This window comes from Eublepharis macularius, chromosome 4, assembly GCF_028583425.1.
Source record: "Eublepharis macularius isolate TG4126 chromosome 4, MPM_Emac_v1.0, whole genome shotgun sequence".
Taxonomy (NCBI): Eukaryota; Metazoa; Chordata; class Lepidosauria; order Squamata; family Eublepharidae; genus Eublepharis; species Eublepharis macularius.
The window spans coordinates 187,716,881-187,732,192 of record NC_072793.1 but is presented as its reverse complement, the minus strand read 5'-3'; the positions used below and the strand labels follow the sequence as shown (position 1 = coordinate 187,732,192).

Here is a 15,312-nt window from a genome sequence, read left to right as displayed (position 1 = left end):
ACCAGCCAGGATGGGCAGGGGTCCAGAGGACAGGTGGTTGGCCTCATCCCCTGCAGGATCCTGTCAACATCGTCCCGGGAGAGCAGCCTGAAATGATCTAATACGGACCCAGACGATGGCCAAGGGGTCTCCAGTTCCCTTACTGTATCAACAGTGGGTGGCAGGCCACAGCGAAGGGACAAGATTTTACCCACAAAATAGCTCGCAAAAGCCTCGCAGCCAATAGTTGAATTAAGAATTTGGTAGTCTCCCTGAGAGAGGGAGACCAAGGACCGAACTGTTCGAAATAATTGAGCCGGGCGTGAGCCAGCGGACGCAATGGAAGCAGCAAAGAAATCCCTCTTTGCTGCTTTCACTGCCACCTCATAGGCTTTCATAAACGTCCTATAAGATGTTCTTGCCTCTTCGTCGCACCCCCGCCTCCACACTCGCTCTAGTCGTCTCAGAGACCGCTTCATCTGGCGAAGCTCCTCGGTAAACCAAGGAGCTACCCGTTTGCGGGCTCGGAGAGGACGGCAGGGGGCAATAGCGTCAATGGCTTTGGAAAGTCGGCCATGCCAATCATCCACCAGCTCATCTAATGTATTGCCAGTGGGCATCGGATCCTGCAGAGCCACCTGGAAACCAATTGGATCCATAAGCCTCCGCAGGCGAGCGTAAATCCGCTCACCGCCCACCCGGGAAAGGAGCGGCATGCTCAGACGAGCCTTCAGAACAAAGTGATCTGCCATGGCACTGCATCATAGGCATCCAGGACCACCATCATCCCCGCTCCAAAAATCAAATCCAGCGTGTGACCTGCTTGATGTGTGGGAGCCGAAACAAACTGGGAGAGTCCTAGGGCCGCCATGGAGGATACCAGGTCAATGGCCTGCATGGAGGCATCGTCGTCAGCATGGATGTTGAAATCCCCGAGAACCAAAAGTTTCGGGAATTCCAAGGCCCAGCTGGCCACCGCCTCCAAGAGACCAGACAGGGAAGATGAAGGTGCAGTAGGCGGTCGGTACACCACGCCTACATCACACTGACTGCTCATATTTAGTTTACAGTCCACTCTTACCCCAAGATCCCTTTCACATATACTACTGCCCAGAAGTGTATCCCCCATCCAGTATTTGTGCTTCTCATTTTTGTGGCCCAGTTGTAATACTGTGCACTTGTCTTTGTTAAATTGCATCCTATTCACAGCTGCCCACTTCTCCAGAGTATGAAGGTCTTGTTGAATTTTAATTCTTTCTTCTTGGGTGTTTGCTACTCCTCCCAATTTGGTATCATCAGCAAATTTAATGAGCAGCCCTTCCACTCCTTCATCCAGATCATTGATAAAAATATTGAAAAGTACTGGACCCAAAACTGAGCCCTGCGCCTCCCACTGGACACCTCCCTCCAATCTGATGAAATGCCGTTGACCACCACTCTTTGGGTTCGGTCCTCTAATCCCTATCCACCGAACTGTCCTATAGTCCAGTCCACAGTCTTCCAGTTTGCCCATCTCATGTTAATGTTTATGTTTTATACAATTTATATCCCGCCCTCCTTGCAAGATGGCTCAGGGTGGGTTACATCAAACATAAATTACGGTTTAAAATCAGTATTAAAAACATCTGACTATATAAAAGAGTAAGCGTGCTCTAGACGACTCACTTCATACCCCGGTGCACCACCAGAGGGCGCTGCCATGGCAAGAAACCCAGGATGGAATCAGGATGGGAGCAAGTGGCAATGCCAACCCCACCACCTTCACCCAGAAGTCATCAGAAGCGGAGCAGGTGGAAATGCCCACCCCCCGCCTTCACCCGGCTGGCATCGGGAGCAGAAAAGGTGGCAATGCCCACCCCACACCTTTGCCTGGCTGGGATGAGCAGTGGAGCAGGTGGCAGCTACTCCCCATTCCTGTTTTCTGTGGCAGAAAGAGCTGGGTGAGCAGAGCAGAAAGAGGCCCCCCGTATGACTATAGGGTGCTGGTGTACTAGTGGTGCTGGCAGTTCTCTGCCTACTCCCTGAACAAGTGAGTTGGAAATGCCTGCTAAGAAAGAACCAGTGGCCGAGAAGCCAGCTGCTTAGGTAAGGTGCAAGGAACCTGAGACGAGGTCTTTGGTAAAAATGGCTGCACTTTAGTTCAGAGCTGCAAGTAGTGTCAGGTTGTGGCCTGGCTCACATATGTGGCTACAGAGCTGGTTCGGAACCCCTGTGGAGCCGTCTCTGCGTTCCCCGGAGATTCGACCCAGGGAGGCTGTTCTCAGCGAGCTCTGCGTGGACTCCCTGGTTCTTCACGCAGCTGAAATGCCCATTAACGGCTCAGCCCTGACTGGTCCTTGTGTTGTCGGGTGACGCACTGAGTCTGAGAAAAGATGGCTTCTCAGCTCACCCAGCTCCATCTCTGTCCCTTCCTCTCTGAGCTAGCTTTCTTCAATCAAGCTCAGACCATGACGCAGATTGGAAAGTCAAGGCCTTTGGGAAAGGGGGAGATTTCGGTCTCACAAACAAATGAGAACATGTAATAGGAGGAGAGGAGGCAGACTCCTATATACAAGGCAAGAACGGAGGGATGGCCAAGCTCCACTCTGCACCTCTTCTGACGCCGCTCACGTGGTCCAGACCCAGGGCTGCCAGGCAGGGGCTCCCTCTCCAGAAAGAGACCCATACCCCCTCCCACATCAGAGGAGGGAATATGGAGGCAGGCAGAGCTCAGCCACTGGGCCCAGGGGAGACAGCCTAACTGTGGCCTTCCCCATTCAAGTATTCCTCACAGCCACTCCTCCCACCAGAAGGAGGCAGCCCAGGAGAAAGGGACCCTTACCCAGAGAGGCCACGATCCCAAAGTTCTCCAGCATGACTTCCTTGTACAAGGCTCTCTGGGCCGGGCGCAGCAGGCTCCACTCCCCCCGGGTGAAACGCACAGCCACCTCTTCGAAGGACACCGGACTCTGGAAGGAGAAGGAGGAGGAAGATCTTTACACCACTGGAAAGCTGGTCCATGGGACCAGGGAGGGGGCAGAAAGAGAGGCAGGGGGAGTAATACAGGAAGGCCAGCACCAAGAGGAGGGGAGCCCCTTGGGGTCATTTCGCTCCCCGCTCCCAGCTCTCCTTGGGGGCACTGGGGGCCCAGAGGGGTGGCCCTCCTTGGCAGGGGGCTGGCAGGCTTGTGGGAAGAGGCCGGAGATGCCCATGGGGCAAAAGACCAAACCCTTTTCCATCGTCCTGCACACGCCATCCTAGGCAGGGGGTGGCCATTTTCCTGCCTTCTCAGTGGGCAGCCTCGGCCTCTCGTATCGCCACAGCCAAGGCCAAGGAGCCCGAACCTCTGAGCCCCCAAGGCCCCCTCCCCGTACCTGAGCTGGCCGCATGGCTGGCCTTTTCCCTTCACCACGTGGAGGAGACGGCAGAGAAGCCATCAAGGGAGCCTTTTCACTGCTGCCTGGGAGGGAGAAAGAAAGAGGGTGGGAAACCCTTATTAGTGCGCCCGCATCTCCTGCACCAGTCCCTTCAGGGAACCTCTCTCTGCATTGCCTTTAGGGCACAGCATGAGAAACTGGGTTCCCTCTAGGCTGGCTCAGAAGGGCTTGGCCCCATCTCTTCACCTCATTCTTCGCTCATCTGTCTACTCTCTCTGAAATGCTTCCTCCCAAACTGCAGGTCCCTTCCAGGGAGAGGAGCCCCTGGCCCTGCCTGGAGCCAAAATCTCTCCCTCGTCCCCTCTAAGGGAAGCCAAGACCGTCTTGGACTCTGCTGGTCAGGGGGTGGAAGAGCCCCGGGGTGACGGGACAGACTGATGGACTCCCTGCACAGAGAAAACTAGCCCTGCGGGGGGGGGGGGGGTTCCCTGCATTCCCCCCACCCCAAATCCCCAGCAGCGGCCATCAGGGCTTTTTCACTGGGATTGCAAAATCAGCAATTGAGTATTGATAATCTGACAGATGTGTGGGTACAACAATACAATTATATTTAACTGCTAATTAAAAAAAGAAATAAGAGAGGCATCCCCACGTTCAGAGGCCAGAAGGAAAAATGGCCGCTTTGGGGCAGGATGAGGGAAGCTGAGGTGGCAGCCCAGCGGGCTTGGTTGCAAACTTCGCAACAGAGGAGGAGGTTGGAAGAGATGGAACCTCGGAGGGGAAAACCCACTTCCCGAAGGCATGAAATTTGGGGTGAAGGCGTTGGAAAAGGTCTTCCCCCTCTGCCTGGGTGGCCCTCCCAGGGCCCAGTGCCACGGTCCGCATCTCCACAACAAAGGGGGCCATCTTCAATCCCCCACCCCACCCTTAGATCTCCTTCCTCCTGGCCAGAGGAAAACACCAGATCGAGGGTCTGCCCTGCGCCGGAGGTGGGGCCTGCTATTACCTGAGACAGGCCCCTCAGGTGTGACGGAGGCCATGAAACCCTGAACTGCTCCCAGCAAGGCAGCCTCGGCCTGGACGCTGAAGGCCCCCAGAGCCACCAGCCTAAGTTGCCACACCATAAGATCTCCTCAAGGGTTATAACTGTATTGCTCTTCCTTTTGGCCCAAAGCGCTATCTGCCCAGTTTTTAACATTTGAATTAATAGTCAGTTTTGGCGTTTGGTGGCAGCTTTGTTCTCACACCCGTCCTGCTGGCACCAGAGGGGAGGTCCTGTGGCTGATCCGAGGGGCCCAAGTCCGACACGTGACTTCCCAGGGCTTGCTGAGGCATTCAGAAGGGGTCAGGGGCCCCCAGGAGTCCATGAATTCAAGGGGGGGGGGCGAGTTCTGAAAGCCAAAGATCTTACCGTAGCAAAGGCAACGGAAGTGAGCCGGGCTGCAGAAGCCACAGAGAAAGGCAGCAGATTTGCTGGCAAGGAAGAGCCGTGCTGAATCTCCTCAAGGTTTGTAATTTTACTGCTCTTCCTTTGGGCCCAATGCGCTATCTGCCCAATTTTTAACATTATTTCCATTAACAGTCAGTTTTTGAGTTTGGAGGCAGCTTTCTTCTCAACGCCCGTCCTGCTGGCACCAGAGGGGACGTGGGCCGGAGAGGTTTTAATCTGGTTTTCTCCCATACGTAGCGTGAATTCTCACAACATTATCACGACTGAATTATAAACCCCTCCCATTTTTCTTTACCTGCAACCACAAACCCACTTGTACAAAGTCATTGGCCATCTGGTTCCCCACGTCGCCCTCGCCTGCAGGTCATATACCTGGAGATGCCGTACGGCCTAAATCCCTCCTCTTTCGATTATTTTGCACTTATTTAAAATTAATTCTAGGCTTTTACTTCCCCGAATGGACATTTCTATACTGAGGAGCTGGAGTGGGCATCTTTCCCAGACTGGCCAGGGGAGGGGGAATAAAAGCAGCCCACCTACACACAAGGAGGACACCCAGGGGCAACGAAGGCCCCCCTGATCTTACCTGGAAAAGCTGCTCCGTGGTAAGGATCCTGCGTGATCTTTTCCTGCAGATGAAACAGAAATGTGGATCCCAGAAAGGGGAGACCGATGAAAAGGGGACAGGGGAAAGGCGGGGGTGGAGGGGTTCAGAAAAAGGTGGGGCAATTAATAGGTTCAAGTCAAACTACTTAAGTTTTGTTTCAGCGGTCTGTGATTCAGATTTATGCTCGCTTTCAAAGGCCTGCAATCCTGCCCTGCTGTATTATTTACTGAATAATGCCAGGGATTGGCATTATTGGCTCACACTGTGCAACCCGAGGCTTGAGTCTCAGCGAGAAAGGAATACTATAAATAACATAAATAATAATAAAAATAAACAGATGGTAAAGAGAAGCCCTTTTGCTAGAGATTGCAGAGAAAGCGCAGCGGGAGGCGCCTGCCTCACTGCCGGAGGAGCTGAGCTGGGGGCGTCCCGAGAGCCGCAGAAAAGCCCCTTGGGGTCCACGCAGCCCCCTGGCCCAGCCCGGCAGCAGCAGGGGGGAGCGCTTTGCAGAGTGGGGGGGGGATCATTGCAGGACTTACCCCTTTTGCAGAAAGTCCTCCGGCGCCGCCTCCTCACCCCTCTCCCCTCCGCCCCACAGCACACAATGGAGACCCCGGGACAGGAAGTGAGGGCGGCCTCCCCTCTCCTGGCCTCTCTAGGAATGGAGGCTCCTTCCCTTTAACCCTTCCAGGGACCCGCTTCTGCCTTCGCCCTGCCAGAGGCTGCAGCATTTGTGCGCCGAAACAAGAGCAAACCGCCGTCCCCCGTCCCAGGTCCTTTCTCAGCCTGGGGGCATCACCGTGGCAATCGCGCACCCCCAACACTGGGGCCCTGTCAGGGCACAGAAATAGGCATACAGGGCACGGACACTTATGGAGCCTCCGGATTTTTGCATGGCTGTGGGGGGTCCCCCCAACCCCCCATCCAATCACTTATCACGTCCATAGCCACAGATTGCACCACCAGAATCACGCACCCGCCGGTTCATGGCCCTGCTGCGGAGCAAACACGTGATTCCAAAGCACGGAAGGTCAGGGATAACATAAATGAAAATGGACCCTAAGGATTTTTTTATGGAGTTCTGCAAAGCTCACCATCGAACCACATCTCATGTCCATAGCCCCAGGTTGTACCAGCAAAATCCCACACCCACCACTTGGGGGCACTGCAAAAGCACAGGAATTGCCCACAGCCCCTCCATATTGTTACCCAGCATAGATCTATGTTGGAGCAGGTTGCAAGAGCCCCGTGCCCCTGTTCCCTTCTTGCTTTCCGGATTCCAGGACGGTGGAGCCCGTATCTCGCATGGCTCGCAGCAGCGGCCTTGGGACGGCCCCTAACCCATCCCGCCACTGATTCGGTTCTGCTAGATGGACTGGGGGCGGGGGGGGGGAGGACATGTAGAGGAATCGATATAATGTATTCAATGTATTCAATGCGTCATTCCTAACAAGGCGCCTGTGTACAGCCAGACAGACGCCTTTATTTTGCTTCTGTGTATCCTATGGACATATGTACGGCGAAGCCTGATCAACCCATTTACTCAAGAGCCTGGATTTCTTGCTGCAAGGGGTTAGAGTCAGCCTCAAGGTATCCTGTCTTCCATAGACTGACAGCCCAGGTCCTCGTGAATTTTCCAGCAGGTCCCCCCAAACTCATGTGGCTGAGGACGTGTCGAGTGAGACCACGAAGAGTTTGCAGGGTCCCTCATGTCAAAATCCTGAGGAAGGAGGATTCACAGGTCTCCATGTTTTTACTGCATGGTGGTGCCACAAAGCAGCGGACATGGCATTTGGGGGGTGCTTCCTCTTGACCACGGCACGAGGTGCCGCATCCTGCTGGTCTGGTTTAGTTCCAGTGGGGAAATGATGTGATTTCACGGGGGTCCCTGTCTTGGAGCCACGTCTTTGCACCCCGAAGGCACCCCGAAGGGCCGGATCCATGTTTTATAAGGTGATTTGATGCTGGGTTTGGGGGTGTTCTGTTCAGAAAACCAGGGGATCCATAGTGATCTTTCTTTTTACGTTTTCCCATGGTGGTGCACGGTTCCCTGCTTCAGCAATATAAGCCAGCATATTCTTCCTCTGCACAACTGGCATTTCCTTCACTGATTTGGGTGGGGGATCCACTTCCATGGTGTCCAAAGCTCCTCGCCTCTCTTGCTCCTTTCCCTGTCCTTACAACAGCCCTGCAGGGCAGGCCAGGGGCACCATGGCTGAGTTCAGCACAGAGTGACTTGCCCGAAGCCACCTGGTGAAAGGGAGGGAAGAGACTCCGAGCCCAGGATTTTCTGGCTTTTAATTTGGGCTCGTAGGACGTGGGCATCACTGACTGTTTGTTAGCTAATAAAATCAGTAACTCTAAGAGTGTTTTTTTCTTAATGAGTCTGTCTTGGACAGGGCTAGAAAACTGAAAGGAAGAAAATTGATTCACTTGAAATGTGGGACTGGAAGAGAGTTTTGCGGATACCGTGGACGGCCAAAAAGACAAATAAACAGGTACTAGACCAAATCAAGCCTGAATTCTCCCTAGAAGCTAAAACGACAAAACTGAAACACTCAAAGAACAGTGAATTTCATTTCACGTTCATTCAGATGAAATCCACCGAAATGCTGTGTCGGTGTTTCTGATCTTTTACAGGTGTTCCTGAGGGCGAAGCTTCACCGGTCGGGCCATACTCCCCACCTACAGTAAACCACATGAGCACCTAAAGGCTTTTAGTGAAGGGATTTGAGGCTAGAATGCGAGAAAAAGCTCTATGAAATGAAACCCAATTCTATATATTGAGGATCCTTTTTGTAAGTAGCTTTACTATTTGGAACTGTCTGACTGCATAAAATGTTATTTGGATATGGCCTGTGTATATGAAATAGATTTATGGTTGCATTGAAACAGGGAATAGCCTTTTTGTAAAAAGTTTTGAGTAGCGGATAGCCCCGCTATCCGCCTCCCACCGTCCCTGGTGGGCGTGGCTCACCCTCTTTGTTGCTGCCACCACTCACTGATTTGTACACCACCTGACTGAGGGGCAGTGAGACTCCTCTGGCTGAATGTCCTTAATGGGAAATGAATTCCCCAATCTTTGGTTGGGCCCTGGAGAACTGGCAACCCACCAAGGTCTGGCCTGATCCGTTTCTCCCGGGCTCCCTCCCTTCCTGTAGCCAAGTGCCAAGTGGGGGAGGTTACATAGTCAGAGCACCACAAGGTTCTTCATATTCAAAAAGTATAATTTAATAACTATATACAGAGCACTATACACAAAGCAGGTAAAAGCACCACACATAGGGGTAGACCCCCCCCACCTGTTCAGAACTCATAGGGCAGAAGATCAAACTGAGGAGAACCGCCGTCTGCTTTCCCTACCACACTGTTCCCTACTCTGCCTTAAGGGGTTGGGGTCTCAGGGAAGGTCCCCCCTTCCTTTCCTCTCTGCTGCCTCCCAGGCCCTCCACATTTAGGGCCCAGGCACCCGGGTTCCATCCAGCAGCAGGAGCCTCTCCTTCTTCAACCAAGAAAGCTACTCTTCCCCTCAGGATCGGCTGGGTATTTCTATTGAGGCTGCTCCACCCCTTATTCCCCCCCCCCACTTTCTTGGCCCTGGGGCAGCTGGGAGTTGTAGTCCAGGAAGAAGGGCGTCCCCTGCCAAGATGCCTGCAGGCCCCTCCCTGGCCCCACAGCCCATTAAACTTCATGGGGAACATTTTTTCCCCTTTCAGACAGATTAACTGCAACCAGCACTCATTTCACCCTTGGCAACCATTTCGTTACACCCTCCCACAAGAAAGTTTGTGTGTTTCCTTTTATAACCATAAAATCATAGCGTAGCATTACACACCATCTAGTCCAACCCATTCCTGCATCCCCCACAAGGATTTGTCCAGCTCCTCCTTGAAGACTGACAATGAAGGGGAACCCAACAGATCCCCAGGCAGCCAGTTCCACTGCTGGATTACTCTTAATGTGGAGAAGTTTTTCCTAACATCCAGCCGGTACCTTCCCTCCTCTAGTTTAAAGCCACTGTTTTGAATCCTATCCTCTGTTGCCACAGCAACATCTCCCTCCCCTCCCCTAAGTGACAGCCTTTTACTTCAATCTTGTCTCTCCTCAACCTTCTTTTCTCCGAAGTGGACATTCCCAAATCTCTCAGTCTCCCCTCCGTAGGACTTGGTCTCCAGGCCCCTGATCATCCTGGTTGCTCTCCTCTGCACCCGCTCCAGCTGTCCACATCCATTTTGAAGTGAGGCCTCCAGAACTGCACACTATACTCCAGGAACGGACTGAACAATGTGGCACATACTTGGACCATGACATCCTACGATTTGGATGTTATTCCTTTAATACACCCCAAGATTGTGTTCCTTTTTTGTTGCTGCATCACACTAACTGCTCATATGCAGCTTCCTATCCGGCTGTATCCCAAGTTCATGTTCTGTTCTTATGTCACAGCAGAAACAACATCTTGTTTTCCTTAGCAGCTTTCACCAATCAGACCCCAAGAGGAGGAGGCCCGTATCTTATTAATTAATTCTGTTGGTGAGAAGGAAGAATGTGCGCAATGCTTGTGAGTGCATCTCCCCCCCCCTTGGCTGCCTTACAAATACTATCCAGAGAAGGAAATGTTTACACTGCTGATGTAGCTGCCCCTCTCAGAGAGTGGGCAGTGATTCCCTCTAGAGGTGTCATTGGTCTACTCTTATATGCTAGTGTAATGACTCGAACAGGCAACAATGGGATGCAAATGCCTGTGTGGGGCATACCACATGGTCCCTGACATTACCGTCCTCTGTTGTGGTTGCGCAGTCACTGGGTCTTTCCTGTCACCTGGGACACCAATGGGGCGGGGGCTTCGGAGGCTGGTGGATGAGAGCTGGCTGTGCCCCTTTCTGCCATTCAGAAGGAAGTAATCAGGCACTACTTTGTGACTGGTGGGTGTAACGGGCTCCAGCACACACACACACTGCATTCTGATCCATGTAGTGTGGCATGTATGGTTTGCCCTCCCCTGCTGAATGCCCATAAGGAGCAGCTGATGGGTTCTAGGATTTGGTTGACAATTCTGAAAGCTTTTATGTTGTTATACTAAGCTAGTAACAAAGCCCGTTGTGGGAAGGGGAATACAATGAGCTCTAGAAAGAGCAAGGCAGGTGGGCCAGATATTGCCAGATATCTGGCAATGCGTGCTGCCCTCCCTGCAGCCCAGCCAGGGCTTGATAGGCAGTGTCATGTCTGTAACCATACATCCATACCATTGTTTTCTTCTGCTTTATTGTGCCACGGTAAATGCCATTACTGTCTGCTATCACAACTGTGAACCAGTACTGACACTGTGCCTTAATGTCACATTACAAAACCCATAATTGTCTGCCTTCATGAACAGGTGTCTTATCTATGAAGTTCCCAAGGATTCGACCTTGTACTGTCTGCTTCATGTTGCAGTTTACTCTCATGCTTTCAGTAGTGTCTAGACTGAATTCCACAAAAAATATATAGATCTGATTCTAACCCCATTGACAGATACTTGCAACTTTGTACTGAAGTCAGGCAAGATCCCCCCCATCCTGGAAAGAGGCAGAAATTACTGTGATACTTAAAAAAGGCAAGGACACTACTGACCCCAAATCTTATAGGCCAATTTCCCTTATAAACCAAGACCAAAAAATTTTTCACTTCTATACTAGCAAAAAGACTAACCTCCTTTATCACTAATTATATACATCTGGATCAGGCCGGCTTTATGCCCATGAGAAATCTCTTTGACAATATAAGAAAAACCATAGATTTAATTAACCATTGCACCCTAAAAAAGCTACCAGCTTTTCTACTATCGTTGGACGTGGAGAAAGCATTTGATAAGGTCCCTTACTTATTAGGCTTACTTGAGCACATGGGATTTGGCAGATATTTTTTACAAGCTATCAGAGCACTTTACAACTCTCCTAAAGCTATAGTAAGAGCCAATAGTACTTATTCATCAGAATTTCAAATTAGAAGAGGTACCAGACAAGGTGGCCCCCTTTCCCCTATTTTATTTGCCTTAGCCATAGAACCCTTAGCAACATCATTAAGATTACACCCCGACATAAAAGGAAACACGGTTGGAAAACAAACCTATAAGACTAGCCTCTTTGCAGACGATCTAGTGTTGTATTTAACAGACCCTAGTAGCTCATTACCAGCTGTGGAAAAATGCTTAACAGACTTTAAATTGGTCTCCGGTTTTGCCATTAATCACCTAAAGTCTGAACTATACCCCATGAATTTACAGCAAGACACTACCCAGTTCATTAAAACAAACTACAAATATAAATGGATTAAATCCAATTGGTCCTATCATGGTGTAAAAATACCATTAAATTTAGATGGAATATGGGACTTGAACTTCAATGAGCTCTATATTTCTTTATCTAGAACGTTAAGTAGCTGGAAAAGGCTACAACTAACTTGGCTAGAAAAAATCAACTTAATAAAAACTTTAATACTCCCACAGATATTATTTTATTTTCGAGCACTACCCATCTTTATTAAACCACGCACCTTAGAAAGATGGCAGAAACTGCTGAATAAATTTATTTGGTCAGGAAAAAAGCCTAGGATTAGTTTTGTTACCCTGAGAAGTCACAGCAAACAGGGTGGGTTAGGAATGCCTGATATTAGATTGTACTATGAGGCTACCCAACTTACTTACCTGGTCCTTATGTTGCAGTCTGACTTTAAGGCTGACTGGAAAGCTATTGAACAGCACTACACACTACCCAAAACAATGCAGGAAACTATTTGGAACTCAGCACCTGAACGTCCCAAGGCAATTAAAAGCCACTTACTTTTAGCCCCGGCACTAGAGATTTCGGACAAAAATAGGGCTTCAGTAGCACCGTCCTTTTCTCCTTTTTCATGTTTTACAGGACAAAAGTGGTTTATACCTGCCCCCAGTAAAGACTCCTTTGCAGAACGGAAATCTAAACGGCTTACGGCGTTTGTCGATATAACCTCGAGAGGGCAGCTCTTATCTAAACCACTGACTGAAGCACGGTTGCAAGCCGAGATTTCCTGGCTCCAATACCTGCAGGTTCAACACCTAGTAGCTGCTCCTGAGATACGAAGCTCCCTAAAGCGTGAGATAACTGGATTTGAAGAAATACTGAAATCAGGTGGCAGTGGAAGTCAGGGTCTTCTATCAAAGATTTACAAAATAATGTTGAAAGCCCAAAAAAGCAAGCCCTATTCATACCAACCGGCTTGGAAAACATACTGCGGTATTAAATTTTCTGAGGCACAGTGGTCAAGCATTTGGAACTCCCCGATCTTTAAGACTAATTTAATTTCTGTAAAGTCACAGTCTCAAAAACTTTTGACACATTGGTACATCACTCCTCAGAAGCTTAACTATGCCAATAAAATAATATCGCCCAAATGTTGGAAAGGATGTGGTGAGGTGGGGTCCTTTATTCACTGTTGGTGGACATGTCCTTTGATAAGCAAAGTTTGGTCCGATGTAACAACTGTTATCAAGCAAATGTTGGGTATTATAGTTCCTTTTAAACCTGAAACAATTTGACTTAACTTATGGTCAAGCTACGATATACCCACCGTTATAAGGGAAAGGGTGGCTATGCTTTTAGCTGCAGCTAGAACAGCCATCGCTTTGAGGTGGAAGGACCCTAGACCCCCTACACTCCCCCTGTGGTTTAACAAAGTCTGGGACCAGTATTACATGGAGAAGGTAACATACCAAACCTGTTGTTCTGAATCGCCAACAATACAATCAGACTTTGGGGAAGACTGGCTTCCAGTACTAGATCATTTGATTACAGAAGACATTGGTCCCAGCAAAAAGTACCCAATAGACCCTTTCTTATTGTAAACTTAACAGTGTGAGACTTCTGGTTCTCCAAATATGTATGTTTTATTGTAGGCTACATGTAGGCACTTCGAATCTCTCTCTCTCTCTCTCTCTGTGTTTTATTTTTGTTTTACCAACTTAACTGTACTGTTAAAACATGTTGACTATGGTTTACTGTTTACTGTTGATAAATTTATTAAATCAAAAATTTTGAAAAATTAAAAATTAAAAAAAAATGAAACTCTGTAGAGTATCCCTATGGTCCCGATGCTTTATTATTCTTTAGGTTTTTAATAGTAGCTAATATTTCAGAGATATTAAATGGGGTATCCAATGATTGCTGATGAATATCTGTTAACTTTTTAACAACAACAACATTCGATTTATATACCGCCCTTCAGGACAACTTAATGTCCACTCAGAGCGGTTTACAAAGTGTTATTATTACCCCACAACAATCACCCTGTGAGGTGGGTGGGGCTGAGGGAGCTCCAGAGAACTGTGACTCGCCCAAGGTCACCCAGCTGGCTTTGTGGAGGAGAGGGGAATCAAACCCGGCTCTCCAGATTAGAGTCCCATGCTCTTAACCACGACACCAAACTGGCTCTCCATATACTCCATAATGTATATACTCCATAATGTTCAATTTATCAGGTTTGTTTGAAGAATATAATTTGGTATAGAATTTTTTAAATACCTGTAATATTGCTTCAGTTTTAGTATAAGTTTGTCCATTCAAATCTTGGATAACTCGAATATGGTTGTTGTGGGTTTTCTGGGCTGTGTTGCCGTGGTCTTGGCATTGTAGCAGCCACAGCTGCTGGCGAAACGTCAGGAACTACAATGCCATGACCACAGCAATACAGCCCGGAAAACCCACAACAACCATCATTCTCCGGCCATGAAAGCCTTCGACAATACAACTCTAATATGTTTACTTATCTTTTTTTCCTTCACTTCCCAGGAAATATTACACAAAGTTCTAGGGGAATGGTTCCAGAATTCTTGCTTCAAAAACTATTTTTTTTATTATGATAAGTTTCCAATGAGTCCAGCAACTTACGCTCATTTATAAGTTGCTTATAATTTTTTTTACTACCCCTTTCTTTATGTAAACATTCTAGTTTTTGAATTCTATCTTGAATAGATGGTTGTTATGGGTTTTCCGGGCTGTATTGAAGATGCCAGCCACAGCTGCTGGCGAAACATCAGGAACTACAATGCCAAGACCACGGCAATACAGCCCGGAAAACCCACAACAACCATCGTTCTCCAGCCGTGAAAGCCTTCGACAATCTATCTTGAATAGTTTGAAGTTTTTTCTTTTTATGCAAAAAACCCCGACAGAGCTATCAATTGACCACATAGTACTACTTTGAGAGCATCCCAGACTGTCTGGGGAGACATTGTCTCAGTCTGGTTTTCTGTAAGGTACTGAGTGATGTACCGGTTTATTGTATTAACATTATTTTAATTAAATAATTTTTTTATTCAATGTCGTGTCTTTCCTTTTTACTTTCCAGTTCTGTAGTTATAACACATTTCACCCATGCGTGATCTGAATATTCTACATTTCCAATTATAGCTTGCTGAATATATTCAATTAGGTCATCTGATAACAGGATATAGTTGATTCTCGTGTATATATTATGACAAGGCGAAAAATATGTAAAGTCTTTGTCTTTTTTATTTTTCTCTCTCCAAATGTCTGTTAGGTGAAATTGCCTAAATAGTGCAGGTAGTTGAGTATCCTGCCTAGATTTCTTATTACCAACAAAATAGGACCTATCCAGATTATAATTTGCTATATAATTTAGATCTCCTCCAGCAATTACAAATCCTTCTTGGAAGTCTTTTAATTTTTGCAACACTTCTTTTACAAAATTAAATTGGTTAGAATTGGGTGCATATCTTGAAACTAATATATATAAATACCCGTTAAGATGTCCTTTCATGAACAGGTATCTACCCCTCAGGTCCCTTATGGGAGAATTGTAACTTTTTGGATATCAGAATCACCACTCCACTAGATTTAGAAGAGCTCTTAGCATGAGCTTGAAACTGAATCCATGGTGCTTTA

The 15,312-nt window shown here is 48.4% G+C and overlaps 1 pseudogene; it reads right to left on the bottom strand.

The window, feature by feature from the left end:
• The window catches only part of LOC129328052 (zinc finger protein 420-like), a 51,632-nt pseudogene that overhangs the window by 12,947 nt on the left and 23,373 nt on the right, over positions 1–15,312 (bottom strand).